The sequence below is a fragment of the Pleurodeles waltl genome, chromosome 4_1, assembly GCF_031143425.1.
Source record: "Pleurodeles waltl isolate 20211129_DDA chromosome 4_1, aPleWal1.hap1.20221129, whole genome shotgun sequence".
Taxonomy (NCBI): Eukaryota; Metazoa; Chordata; class Amphibia; order Caudata; family Salamandridae; genus Pleurodeles; species Pleurodeles waltl.
In genome coordinates, this window is record NC_090442.1 from 34,856,635 (window position 1) to 34,870,078 (window position 13,444).

Genomic DNA, 13,444 nt, shown 5'->3' on the forward strand with positions numbered 1-13,444 from the left:
GCTCCAGGATAGACTTTGTTTTCACCTCTAGATCAGTGAGGATCAGGCAGCACTCCATGGTGACAGTGCATTTCTCTGACCACAGGGCTATCAGGTTCCAGGGGGAACTAACAGGGAAGTTCCTGACAGGTCCGAGCACCTGGAAACTGAATGGCTCTCTGCTGGGGAGAGAGGATGTACAGGAGGAGCTGAGGAGGACTTACAGTGAGTGGCAAGACATGAAAGACACCTTCCAGTCCGTAGGGGAATGGTGGGAGTGGGTGAAAGGCAGGATTCAGGATTTCTTTAAGAACGTGGGCAGGAAAGCAGCAAGGGGGAGGAAGAGGGAGTTCAGTAGACTGCAGCAACAGCTGCAAGAACTGCACGACCTCCAACTCCGGGGATGGGACGTCATGAACCCTCTGGAGGCAGTCAAGAAAGAGCTGAGCGAGCACTTTCATGAGGAATCCAGGAGGATCATCTTCCGTTCTAAGGTGGAGAACCTGGAAAAGGGGGAGAAATGCAACTCCTTCTTCTTTAAGAAAGTCCACTCTGCGCACACCCCACTGGTTCAACTGCGCAACAGGGAGGGAATTTTGTGTGACACCAAGGAAGACATTAGGAAGGCTGTGACAGATTTCTATGGGGACCTCTACTCAGAGAAGAGGTCAGATGGGGATCAGGCAGAAAGGTTTTTGGCAGGTATCCCGAGAAAGGTTTCCACACCAGCAAGGGAAGTCCTCAACGCACCCCTCACTCTGGAGGAGCTGCACATTGCAGTTAAATCCTTCAAGTCAGGAAAGACACCAGGCAGTGATGGTCTACCAATTGAATTCTACACTTCACTGTGGGACCTAGTGGGACCAGACCTTCTGGAGCTGTATGAGGAGATGGAGCAGGAGGGAGTCATGCCCCACACATTAAGGGAAGGAACGATCGCGCTCCTGTATAAACATAAGGGGGAGAGATGTGACCTCAAGAACTGGCGTCCCATCTCTCTCCTGAATGTGGACTACAAGATCCTGGCAAAGACAATGGTGAATAGACTCAAGAGCGCTATGGGAGAGTTAGTTCACCCAGACCAGACCTGTGGGGTTCCAGGACGTAGAGTGGCGGACAGCCTAGCACTGATCAGGGACACAATCCAATGCATCACAGACCGGAATATCCACGCTGCGCTGGTCTGTCTCGATCAGGAAAAGGCCTTCGACCGCGTCTCCCATGAGTTCATGGAGAGTGTACTGCAGGGTTTTGGGCTGGGGGAGCGCTTCTGCAATTATGTTAGAATAATGTATACAGACATTTTCAGTTCAGTCATGGTAAATGGTTGGAAAACAGACTCCTTTCCTATCAGGTCTGGTGTAAGACAAGGCTGCTCGCTCTCGCCCTCTTTGTTTGTTTTGGTTATAGAGCTACTCGCGGAGTACATCAGGAAGAACCCGAACATCAGAGGGATCCCGACACCAGGAGACGCAAAGAAAGAAGTCAAGTGTTCGCTGTACATGGACGACGTCACCCTATTCTGCACGGATGGGAAATCGGTCCAGTCTCTGCTGGAGGCATGCAAGGACTTTGGCAAAGCATCAGGAGCAAAGATCAACGTGGACAAATCACAGGCAAAGCTTTTCGGCCGCTGGGACCTATGCAACGAGCCTCTCCCTTTCCCCGTTGAGGCAGGACTGGTAAAGATCCTCGGTATCTGGTTTGGGGGACCAGGAGCAGCGGCGAAAAGCTGGAACGAACGCCTGGCCAAAGTCAAGCAGAAACTGGGCTTTTGGAGCTTGAGACACCTGAGCATTGAAGGAAAGGCTCTGGTGCTCAGGAACGACGCACTGCCCGTGCTGCAGTATGTGACACAGGCCTGGCCACTCCTGGCCAACGTAGCACGGGCTGTGAACAGCATGGTTTTCCACTTTGTTTGGCACTCAAAGATGGACAGGGTGAAAAGGACAGTCATGCACAAGGAGCATCGCAAGGGAGGGAAGGCAGTCCCTGACATCCCGACAATCCTCAGAGCCTTCTTTGTGTGTGGCTGCGTCCGAATAACCCTGACGAACGAGAACAAGGACCCCTCAGCTTACAAGGTTTTCCGCTTCTTCCTGCTCCCAGTATGGAGAAGACTGGGATGGGATAAGTGGGAGAATGCAACAATGTTCAACTGGGACCTCCCCTGGTACTACAAGGAGATTGAGAAGTTTGTGGTGGAATTTGGGCTGAACTGTGTCACATCGAGTCTATGGAAGCCCAGGACAATCCACAGACTAATCAGGTCCAGGGACACCACAGAACCAGTGAGCGACCTGGCACCTGCTACTGCAACAAGGGTGTGGGAAAATGTATCCTCCCCATCCCTAACCAACAGACACAAAGACATTGCATGGATGGCTGTGAAAGGGGGACTGCCAGTCCGGTCATTCATGCACAGCAGGGGCCTGTGCCCACACAGAGAATGCCCAAGGGAATGCCCTGCAGAGGAAACTACATACCATCTTTTCTGGGCCTGCCCCTTTGCCCAGAGACTGCGGGGAGCCTTAAAACAAAAAATGGAAGCCCACATCCCATACCCAAACATCACTCACCACTCTGTGCTGTATGGGCTGTTTCCAAAGACACACTCAGTGGAGGCTATCCAAGGATGCTGGAGAATCCTCTGCTGCGTAAAGGACATCCTCTTGTACGCCAGGACCCGACTGGTGACCAACGGGGAGGTGGTGAGCAGGGAAGCGTGCCGCCGAATGGTGCTCAACCTGCTGAGAGACTACACAGACAAGGACAACAAGGAGGGTAAGAAGGAGGAAGAACTGTAAACCCTAACCCCTCCTTCCCACTGAACTCCCCACACTGCCCCAAGAAACAAACCCCCTTTACTACTTATTTCATATGTAAACTGACTGTGTTGTTAAAATGTGATTGGAAACAAAGTTGAAGTGGACTGCCCTTCCTAAGGGAAGAGGTACCACTCTTTAAAAACCTATGTATCGCCTACTTAAAGCACTTCATAAAGGTTTTTGAAAATTAAAAAAAAAAAAAAAAAAAAAAAAAAGGGTGATTCTCCCAGGGTGAGGCTCATCCATTGCACTTCGGATGTGCTGACCCCTGCGATGTCCCCAAATGCGGGATACTCGACTGCAGAATTTCTGGTAGTGGGGGACTGCGTTCGCGCTTTCCCCTGATCTTTGGTGTCAAGAAAAAGAAAACATAAATTAAAATGAATCAGGAACATCTTTAACCGTTTTTGGAGCTTTTTTATGGGTGGGATGCAGCAGCACAGTGAAAAGAGGTCTGGGCAAGGGAGAGCGGCATGCAAACTCAGGAGCCTGGGTTGAGTCGGGAAAGGGCATTAAAATCTGTTTCTGGGCCTGCTTTCGAACCTGGCCAGCCCACCTGTCACCTTGCTCTACTCTACGCTTGCCCCAATTCTCAGCAATGGACAGGATAGTGAAAGCAGAGCCCGTGGTCATGCAGATTTTGCTGGCCGGCCGAGGCTTGTGGGAAGCAGCTTTGGCTAGGCAACCCCATGCCCAAAGGGACTGAGGGGCCTTGGCTGGTCACTTTGCGCCCCCACGCCCATGCTCTGCCCCACCTCAGGCCATGCCTCTGTGGATGCCCCCCTCGCTCTGCAGGGAGATGCCAAGCAGGCCCCCCTTGCCCTGTGCCCTTCCAGCTCATACTTACCTGGCAGGGGAGATATCATGATCACAGGGGAGACACCACGATCACCCCGTGCCTGCAGTACCTTTAGTGTCCACTAGAGGTCACTGTTCTGCCAAAGAACTACCTGGTGCTATATGCACACAAGGGCACTTTTAAGTGCTATTACTGGAGCTGCATCTTGCTGAAGATACCTGCCTGCTGAAACCTGCCTGCCTGCTGTGGACCTTCACCTGCCTGCTGTGGACTTTGCCTGCCTGCTGGAACCGCTTGCTGTGGACTCTCACCTGCCTTCTGGAGCTGCTTGCCTGCTGGAGACCCTTCCTTGCCTGCTGGAGCTGCCTGGATACTGAGGCCTGCCTGCCTGCCTGCCTGCTGAGGGGATCCCCTGCCTGCCAAGCTTCCCTGCCTGTCTGAAGGGAACCATTGCCTGCCACCAGGAGCAGGCCTGAGGAGTACCTACCTGCTGCAGCTCCCTGAAGGACCCTTCCCAAGGCACGCCGCAACAGCAAGGACAGGATGAGCAGACCGCTGAACCCCTGGTTCCACAACACGGTGAAGATGCAGAGGAAGGTGGAATCGGACGGATCCACACCAGAGCTGAGCAGAAAGACTTTCACAGAGTTGCTGGTGACCAAGATGGGGTTCACAGCAGCAGAGATTTGGTGCATAATGTTGGATGCACCCAAAGGCACTTACCTGCTGACGTTCATGTCGGAATCAATCTGCAGGAGATACTGGCAGATGTGCTTGTCAAGACGGGACGAGAAACCCTTCGCCGACTTCCACCTGGAGTGCCAACTCGTGTTGGAGGTGAAGAGGATGACCGTGCACGTCTACAACCCGCATGTCAACATCCAGGACCTGACCACCTTCCTACGCTGACACTGCACAGTGACGAGAGAACCCTCCCGCAACCTGGACAGTGATGGCATATGGGATGGTAAATGGACAGTCATGGTGAAGCTGAAAGAGGACCCGGCCGCCCCGGTTGGAATCCATCACCCTCCTTCAAGCTTCTCCCTAGGGCGTGACTCAGGCTACCTCTACTACCCCGGGCAGCCCAGACTGTGCAACAAGTGTAGTAAACCGGGCCACACCGCTAAAGATTGCACAGTGCAAGTGTGCAAGAACTGCAAAAGAGAAGGACACACAGCCAGGGCATGCAAAGAGGAAGCCCCTGCAACCTCTGCGGTGCCGTGGGCCACCGTTTCAAAGACTGCCCGCAAAGAGCCAAGTCCTACGCCCAGGCGGCCAAACCTCCTGGGAGAGAGGCACAGGAGGAGGCTGCCGTGGCCACCCTTCCAGTCCCAGCACCCAGAAAGACCAAGGAAACTGGGAGGAGGAAAGGCCCCAGGCAGGAGCAAGTCAAACCTGACCAAGGCTCCACCCCAGTCCTGGAGCCACAGAGCACAGAAGAAGGAATGCCTGCCATCCCTGAGAGTATGCCAACAGACAACGCTCCCCAACCCGCCTCTGAGATCCAGGAAGAAGAACCCTGGACAAAACAAGAGCGCAGGAAAAGGAGGCACAGTCCCCCACAAGTAACAAAGAAGACAAGGAAGAAACACCTGAGCAACCACAACCCCAACTCCGATCCAGAGGAGTCAGAAGAAGAACAACCAGGGAATGAGGGTCCAGATGACCAACTGGACCGAGTCGCCAGAGTGCTGCAGGAGATGAGGGCGCTAGCCAGCGTCATGGAAGCATCCCCACCACCATCGCCAGCAGCAGCCGAAAATAAAGAGACCTCCATGGAGGAGTGTAGGAAAGTACCATCTTGCCTGGCATGTTACCCCCATTTTTCACTGTATATATGTTGTTTTAGTTGTATGTGTCACTGGGACCCTGTTCACCAGGCCCCCAGTGCTCATAAGTGTGCCTGAATGTGTTACCTGTGTAGTGACTAACTGTCTCACTGAGGCTCTGCTAATCAGAACCTCAGTGGTTATGCTCTCTCATTTCTTTCTAAATTGTCACTAACAGGCTAGTGACCAATTTTACCAATTTACATTGGCTTACTGGAACACCCTTATAATCCCCTAGTATATGGTACTGAGGTACCCAGGGTATTGGGGTTCCAGGAGATCCCTATGGGCTGCAGCATTTCTTTTGCCACCCATAGGGAGCTCTGACAATTCTTACACAGGCCTGCCACTGCAGCCTGAGTGAAATAACGTCCACGTTATTTCACAGCCATTTTACACTGCACTTAAGTAACTTATAAGTCACCTATATGTCTAACCTTTACCTGGTAAAGGTTAGGTGCAAAGTTACTTAGGGCCTTATTTATACTTTTTGGTGCAAAACTGCACTAAGGCAGTTTTGCCCCAAAAAGTTTTGCACCAGCTTGCACCATTTTTTAGCACCAGCTGGGCACCATATTTATGGAATGGTGCAAACCGGTGCAAAGGGTAGGCTAGCTTAAAAAAAAATGACGTTAGGCAGTTTTGAGTCAAAATAAATGATTCTGACCAGATTAGCATCATTTTTTGACGCTAAGGGGCATATTTATACTCTGTTTGCACTGAATTAGCGTCATTTTTTTTAAACTCTAATTCAGTGCAAAACTAACTCCATATTTAGGCCCGTATTTATACTTTTTGACGCTAAACTGCGGTAACGCAGTTTAGCGTAAAAAATGTTTGCGCCGTCTAACGCCATTCTGAAGCGCCATGCGGGCGCCGTATTTATTGAATGGCGTTAGCCGGCGCAAGCAGACCGGCGCTGCCTGGTGTGCGTGAAAAAAAAACCACGTACACCAGGCAGCGCCGGCGTAGGGAAAAATGGCGTTAGGGCGTCTTAAAAATGGTGCAAGTCAGGTTGACACAAAAAAATCACCTCCACCCGATTTGCGCCATTTTTAACGACGCCCAGACGCCATTTACATGACTCCTGTCTTAGTAAAGACAGGAGTCATGCCCCCTTGCCCAATGGCCATGCCCAGGGGACTTCTGTCCCCTAGGCATGGTCATTGGGCATTGTGGCATGTAGGGGGGCACAAATCAGGCCCCCCTATGCCAAAAAAATATATATAAAAAAAAAAAATGTATACTTACCTGAACTTACCTGAATGTCCCTGGGGTGGGTCCCTCCATCCTTGGGTGTCCTCCTGGGGTGGGCAGGGGTGGCAGGGGGGGTCCCTGGGGGCAGGGGAGGGCACCTGTGGGCTCATTTTGAGCCCACAGGCCCCTTAACGCCTACCCTGACCCAGGCGTTAAATAGTGGCGCAAATGCGGGGTTTTTTGACCCGCCAACTCCCGGGCGTGATTTTTGCCCGGGAGTATAAATACGACGCATTTGCGTCGCAGTCATTTTTTTGGACGGGAACGCCTACCTTGCATCTCATTAACGCAAGGAAGGCGTTCACGCCAAAAAATTACGCTCTTTACTCATACTTTGGCGCTAGACGCGTCTAACGCCAAAGTATAAATATGGCGTTAGTTTTGCGCCGAATTTGCGTAAAAAAAAAACGACGCAAATTTGGCCCAAACGGAGTATAAATATGCCCCTTATACTTTGGTGCTAGACCCGTCTAGCACCAAATTTATGGAGTTAAAGTCATTTTTTGGAAGTGGAAACCTACCTTGCCTTAATGAGATGCAAGGTAGCCGTTCCTGTGCAAAAAAATGACTCTATGGCCTTAACACCATGGCCCGTATTTATACTCCGTTTGCGACGAATTAGCGTCGTTTTTTTCGACGCAAATTCGGCGCAAAACTAACGCCATATTTATACTTTGGCGTTAGACGCGTCTAGCGCCAAAGTATGGGCAAATAGCGTCATTTTTTTGCGTGAACGCCTTCCTTGCGTTAATGAGATGCAAGGAAGGCGTTCCCGTCTAAAAAAATGACGGCGACGCAAATGCGTCGTATTTATACTCCCGGGCAAAAATCACGCCCAGGAGTGGTCGGGTCAAAAAACCCCGCATTTGCGCCACTTTTTAACGCCTGGGTCAGGGTAGGCGTTAAGGGGCCTGTGGGCTCAAAATGAGCCCACAGGTGCCCTCCCATGCCCCCAGGAACCCCCCCTGCCACCCTTGCCCACCCCAGGAGGACACCCAAGGATGGAGGGACCCATCCCAGGGACATTCAGGTAAGTTCAGGTAAGTATAATTTTTTATTTTTTTAATTTTTTTTGGGTGGCATAGGGGGGCCTTATTTGTGCCCCCCTACATGCCACTATGCCCAATGACCATGCCCAGGGGACATAAGTCCCCTGGGCATGGCCATTGGGAAGGGGGCATGACTCCTGTCTTTACTAAGACAAGAGTCATTTCAATGGCGTCTGGGCGTCGAAAAAAATGGCGCAAATCGGGTTGAGGCGATTTTTTTTGCCTCAACCTGACTTGCCCCATTTTAAGACGCCCTAACGCCATTTTCCCCCTACGCCGGCGCTGCCGGGTCTACGTGTTTTTTTTCCACGCACACCAGGCAGCGCCGGTCTGCTACCGCCGGCTAACGCCATTCCATAAATACGGCGCCCGCATGGCGCTTCAGAATGGCGTTAGACGGTGCTAAATTTTTTGACGCTAAACTGCGTTAGCGCAGTTTAGCGTCAAAAAGTATAAATATGGGCCCATATTTATACTCCCATGTAAGAATGGTGCAAGGGAGGGAGGAGGGGTCAAAAAATGGGGCAAAGCTTGCTTTGCCCCATTTTTTAAGACCTGGGTCAGGGCAGGTGTTAGGGGACCTGTGGCCCTATTTCCATGGTGGAACACCATAGAATAAGCCCAGAGGTGCCCTCCCTAGGCCGTAGGGACACCCCCACCCACACTAGAGGGACTGCGAGGATGGGGGACCCCATCCCAGGTAAGTACAGGTAAGTGCATTTTATTTTTGAAAGTGCCATGGGGGCCCTGAAATGGGCCCCCATTCATGGCACCGGGTGCAATGGCCATGCCCAGGGGACCCCTGTCCTCTGTGCTGGCCAGTGGGGTGGTGGGCATGACTCCTGCCTTTTCTAAGGCAGGAGTCATGTGGCATGGTAGGTTTAGCACCATAAAATGACGCTAATCTGGTTAGAGTCATTTTTTTTTTTACTCTAACCTGCCTAAAGCCATTTTTTGTTGCTAAACCCTCTTCTTCTATACTGCCAGCCCCACCCGACTAAAGTCATTTTTTTAAACTCTAGCCTACCCTTTGCACCGGCTTGCACCATTCCATAAATATGGTGCCCGGCTGGTGCACAGAAATGGTGCAAGCCGGTGCTAAACTTTTTGGTGCAAAACTGAGTTAGTGCAGTTTTGCAGCAAAAAGTATAAATAAGAGCCAATATTTTGTAAAGTTTGCGCCACTTTTGTGTCATAAAATGACGGTAATGGTGTGCAAAAAAAGTTTAAATCAGGGCCTTGGTGCTAGATGGGTCTAGCACCAAAGTATAAATATGGAGTTAGTTTTGCACCGAATTAGAGTAAAAAAAAATGACACTAATTTGGTGCAAACAGAGTATAAATATGCCGCAGAGTATAAATATGACCCTAAATATGGCGCTAAGGCCATAGAGTCATTTTTTTGCACGGGAACGCCTACCTTGCATCTCATTAAGGCAAAGTAGGTCTCCACTTTCAAAAAATGACTTTAACTCCATAAATTTGGTGCTAGATGGGTCTAGCACCAAAGTATAAATATGGAGTTAGTTTTGCACTGAATTAGAGTAAAAAAAACTGACACTAATTCGGTGCAAACAGAGTATAAATATGCCCCTTAGTGTGAGGGCACCCTGGCACTAGCCAAGGTGCCCCCACATTGTTCAGAGCCAATTCCCTGAACGTTGTGAGTGCGGGGACACCATTACACGCGTGCACTACATATAGGTCACTACCTATATGTAGCTTCACAATGGTAACTCCGAATATGGCCATGTAACATGTCTAAGATCATGGAATTGCCCACTCTATGCCATCCTGGCATTGTTGGCACAATTCGATGATCCCAGTGGTCTGTAGCACAGACCCTGGTACTGCCAAACTGCCTTTCCTGGGGTTTCACTGCAGCTGCTGCTGCTGCCAACCCCTCAGACAGGTTTCTGCCCTCCTGGGGTCAAGCCAGGCTTGTCCCAGGATGGCAGAACAAAGGACTTCCTCTGAGAGAGGGTGTTACAACCTCTCCCTTTGGAAAATGGTGTGCAGGCAGGGGAGGAGTAGCCTCCCCCAGCCTCTGGAAATGCTTTCTTGGGCACAGATGTGCCCAATTCTGCATAAGCCAGTCTACACCGGTTCAGGGACCCCTTAGCCCCTGCTCTGGCGCGAAACTGGACAAAGGAAAGGGGAGTGATCACTCCCCTGACCTGCACCTCCCCTGGGAGGTGTCCAGAGCTCCTCCAGTGTGCTCCAGATCTCTGCCATCTTGGAAACAGAGGTGCTGCTGGCACACTGGACTGCTCTGAGTGGCCAGTGCCACCAGGTGACGTCAGAGACTCCTTGTGATAGGCTCCTTTAGGTGTTGCTAGCCTATCCTCTCTCCTAAGTAGCCAAACCCTCTTTTCTGGCTATTTAGGGTCTCTGTCTCTGGGGAAACTTTAGATAACGAATGCAAGAGCTCATCCGAGTTCCTCTGCATCTCTCTCTTCACCTTCTGCCAAGGAATCGACTGCTGACCGCGCTGGAAGCCTGCAACACTGCAACAAAGTAGCAAAGACGACTACTGCAACTCTGTAATGCTGATCCTGCCGCCTTCTCGACTGTTTTCCTGGTGGTGCATGCTGTGGGGGTAGTCGGCCTCCTCTCTGCACTAGAAGCTCCGAAGAAATCTCCCATGGGTCGACGGAATCTTCCCCCTGCAACCGCAGGCACCAAAAAGCTGCATTACCGGTCCCTTGGGTCTCCTCTCAGCACGACGAGCGAGGCCCTCGAATCCAGCAACTCTGTCCAAGTGACTCCCACAGTCCAGTGACTCTTCAGTCCAAGTTTGGTGGAGGAAAGTCCTTGCCTCACCTCGCTGGGCTGCATTGCTGGGAACCGCGACTTTTGCAGCTACTCCAGCCCCTGTGCACTTCCGGCGGAAATCCTTTGTGCACAGCCAAGCCTGGGTCCACGGCACTCTAACCTGCATTGCACGACTTTCTAAGTTGGTCTCCGGCGACGTGGGACTCCTTTGTGTAACTTCGGGTGAGCACTGTTTCACACATCCTTGTAGTGCCTGTTTCTGGCACTTCTCCGGGTGCTACCTGCTGCTGAGAGGGCTCCTTGTCTTGCTCGACGTCCCTTCTCTCTCCTGGTCCAATTTGCGACCTCCTGGTCCCTCCAGAGCCACAGCAGTGTCCAAAAACGCTAACTGCACGATTTGCACCTAGCAAGGCTTGTTGGCGTTTTTTCGGCGGGAAAACACTTCTGCACGACTCTCCACGGCGAGAGGAATCCGTCCACCAAAGGGAAAGTCTGTAGCCCTTTTCGTTCCTGCAGAAACCTCAGCTTCTTCTGTCCAGTAGAAGCTTCTTTGCACCCACAGCTGGCATTTCCTGGGCATATGCCCATCTCCGACTTGCTTGTGACTTTTGGACTTGGTCCCCTTGTTCCACAGGTACCCTAGATTGGAAATCCACAGTTGTTGCATTGTTGGTTTGTGTCTTTCCTGCATTATTCCTCTATCACAACTTCTTTGTCCTTAGGGGAACTTTAGTGCACTTTGCACTCACTTTGCAGGGTCTTGGGGAGGGCTAATTTTCTAACTCTCACTATTTTCTAATAGTCCCAGCGACCCTCTACAAGGTCACATAGGTTTGGGGTCCATTCGTGGTTCGCATTCCACTTTTGGAGTATATGGTTTGTGTTGCCCCTATCCCTATGTGTCCCCATTGCATCCTATTGTAACTATACATTGTTTGCACTGTTTTCTAAGACTATACTGCATATTTTTGCTATTGTGTATATATATCTTGTGTATATTTGCTATCCTCTCACTGAGGGTACACTCTAACATACTTTCGCATATTGTCATCAAAATAAAGTACCTTTATTTTTAGTATAACTGTGTATTGTGTTTTCTTATGATACTGTGCAAGTGACACTTGTGGTACTGTAGTAGCTTCACACGTCTCCTAGTTCAGCCTAAGCTGCTCTGCTAAGCTACCATTATCTATCAGCCTAAGCTGCTAGACACCCTATACACTAATAAGGGATAACTGGGCCTGGTGCAAGGTGCAAGTACCCCTTGGTACTCACTACAAGCCAGTCCAGCCTCCTACATTGGTTGTGCAGCGGTGGGATAAGTGCTTTGAGACTACTTACCACTCTTGTCATTGTACTTTTCATAAGAGAAAAATATACAAAACAAGGTCAGTGTATATACACATAGCCAAAAAGTTTTGCATTTCCTCTTTTCACTCTTTTCTAAGTGCTGAAAAGTACTTCTAAACTTTCTAAAAAGTTCTAAAAAGTTTGAAAAGTTTTTTTCTCTGTCTTTCTAAAAGCTCTGACAAACTTTTTTCTCTTTTTCTATCACTTTAACTCTCTCTAAAATGTCTGGCACAGGCCAAAATGTTGACCTGTCTAAGATTGCATATGATCACCTTAGCTGGAAAGGAGCAAGGAGTCTCTGCATAGAGAGAGGTTTGAGTGTAGGGAAGAATCCTTCCTTGGAATTGTTGCTTAATATGCTTAGAGAACAAGATAAGGCCATAGGGGCCACATCTGTTGAAAAAGTAGCAAATGGTTCCCAATCTGATTCAGGGACTCCCCCAGAAAAAGATTCAGGAAAGAAAGTTCCTAGCCTGCCCATTACAAGACAGTCTAGCATAGTTGGTACTGAGGTGGAGTCACATCATCCAGATGATGTGCTCTCACATTACACTGTCAGCCAAGCTGTTAGGGTGCCCTCTGTAAGGGACAGGTCTCCTTCTGTTCATTCCCATCATACCTCTGTATCTAGAAATGTCCCTCCCACCAACCATGATGACAGATTGTTAGAAAGGGAACTCAATAAGTTGAGGGTGGAACAAACCAGACTGAAGCTTAAAAAGCAACAGCTGGATTTGGATAGACAGTCTTTAGAATTAGAGAAGGAAAGACAGAAGTTGGGTTTAGAAACCCATGGTGGCAGCAGCAGTATGCCCCATAGTCATCCTGTAAAAGAGCATGATTCCAGGAATCTGCACAAGATAGTTCCCCCTTATAAGGAGGGGGATGACATTAACAAGTGGTTTGCTGCACTTGGGAGGGCCTGTGTTGTACAGGATGTCCCTCAAAGGCAGTGGGCTGCTATCCTATGGCTATCATTTAGTGAAAAAGGTAGGGATAGGCTCCTTACTGTGAAAGAAAGTGATGCCAAAAATTTTACAGCTCTTAAGAATGCACTTCTGGATGGTTATGGCTTAACCACTGAACAATACAGGATAAGGTTCAGAGAGACCAAAAAGGAGTCTTCACAAGACTGGGTTGATTTCATTGACCATTCAGTGAAGGCCTTGGAGGGGTGGTTACATGGCAGTAAAGTTACTGATTATGACAGCCTGTATAACTTGATCCTGAGAGAGCATATTCTTAATAATTGTGTGTCTGATTTGTTGCACCAGTACTTGGTGGACTCTGATCTGACCTCTCCCCAAGAATTGGGAAAGAAGGCAGACAAATGGGTCAGAACAAGAGTGAACAGAAAAGTTCATACAGTGGGTGACAAAGATGGCAACAAAAAGAAGGATGGTAAGTCTTCTGACAAGGGTGGGGACAAATCTAAAAATGAGTCTTCATCAGGCCCACAAAAACACTCTGGTGGGGGTGGTGGGTCCAAATCCTCCTTTAATCAAAACAAAGAAAATAAACCATGGTGCTATTTATGTAAAGTAAAAGGCCATTGGACAACAGATCCCAGTTGTC

At 49.8% G+C, this 13,444-nt stretch overlaps 1 pseudogene; it reads left to right on the top strand.

Annotated features, from left to right (window-relative positions):
* The first annotated feature begins 3,012 nt into the window (after positions 1–3,012).
* On the top strand, positions 3,013–3,151 carry LOC138288689 (U1 spliceosomal RNA; annotated as a pseudogene).
* The last annotated feature ends 10,293 nt before the right edge of the window (positions 3,152–13,444 follow it).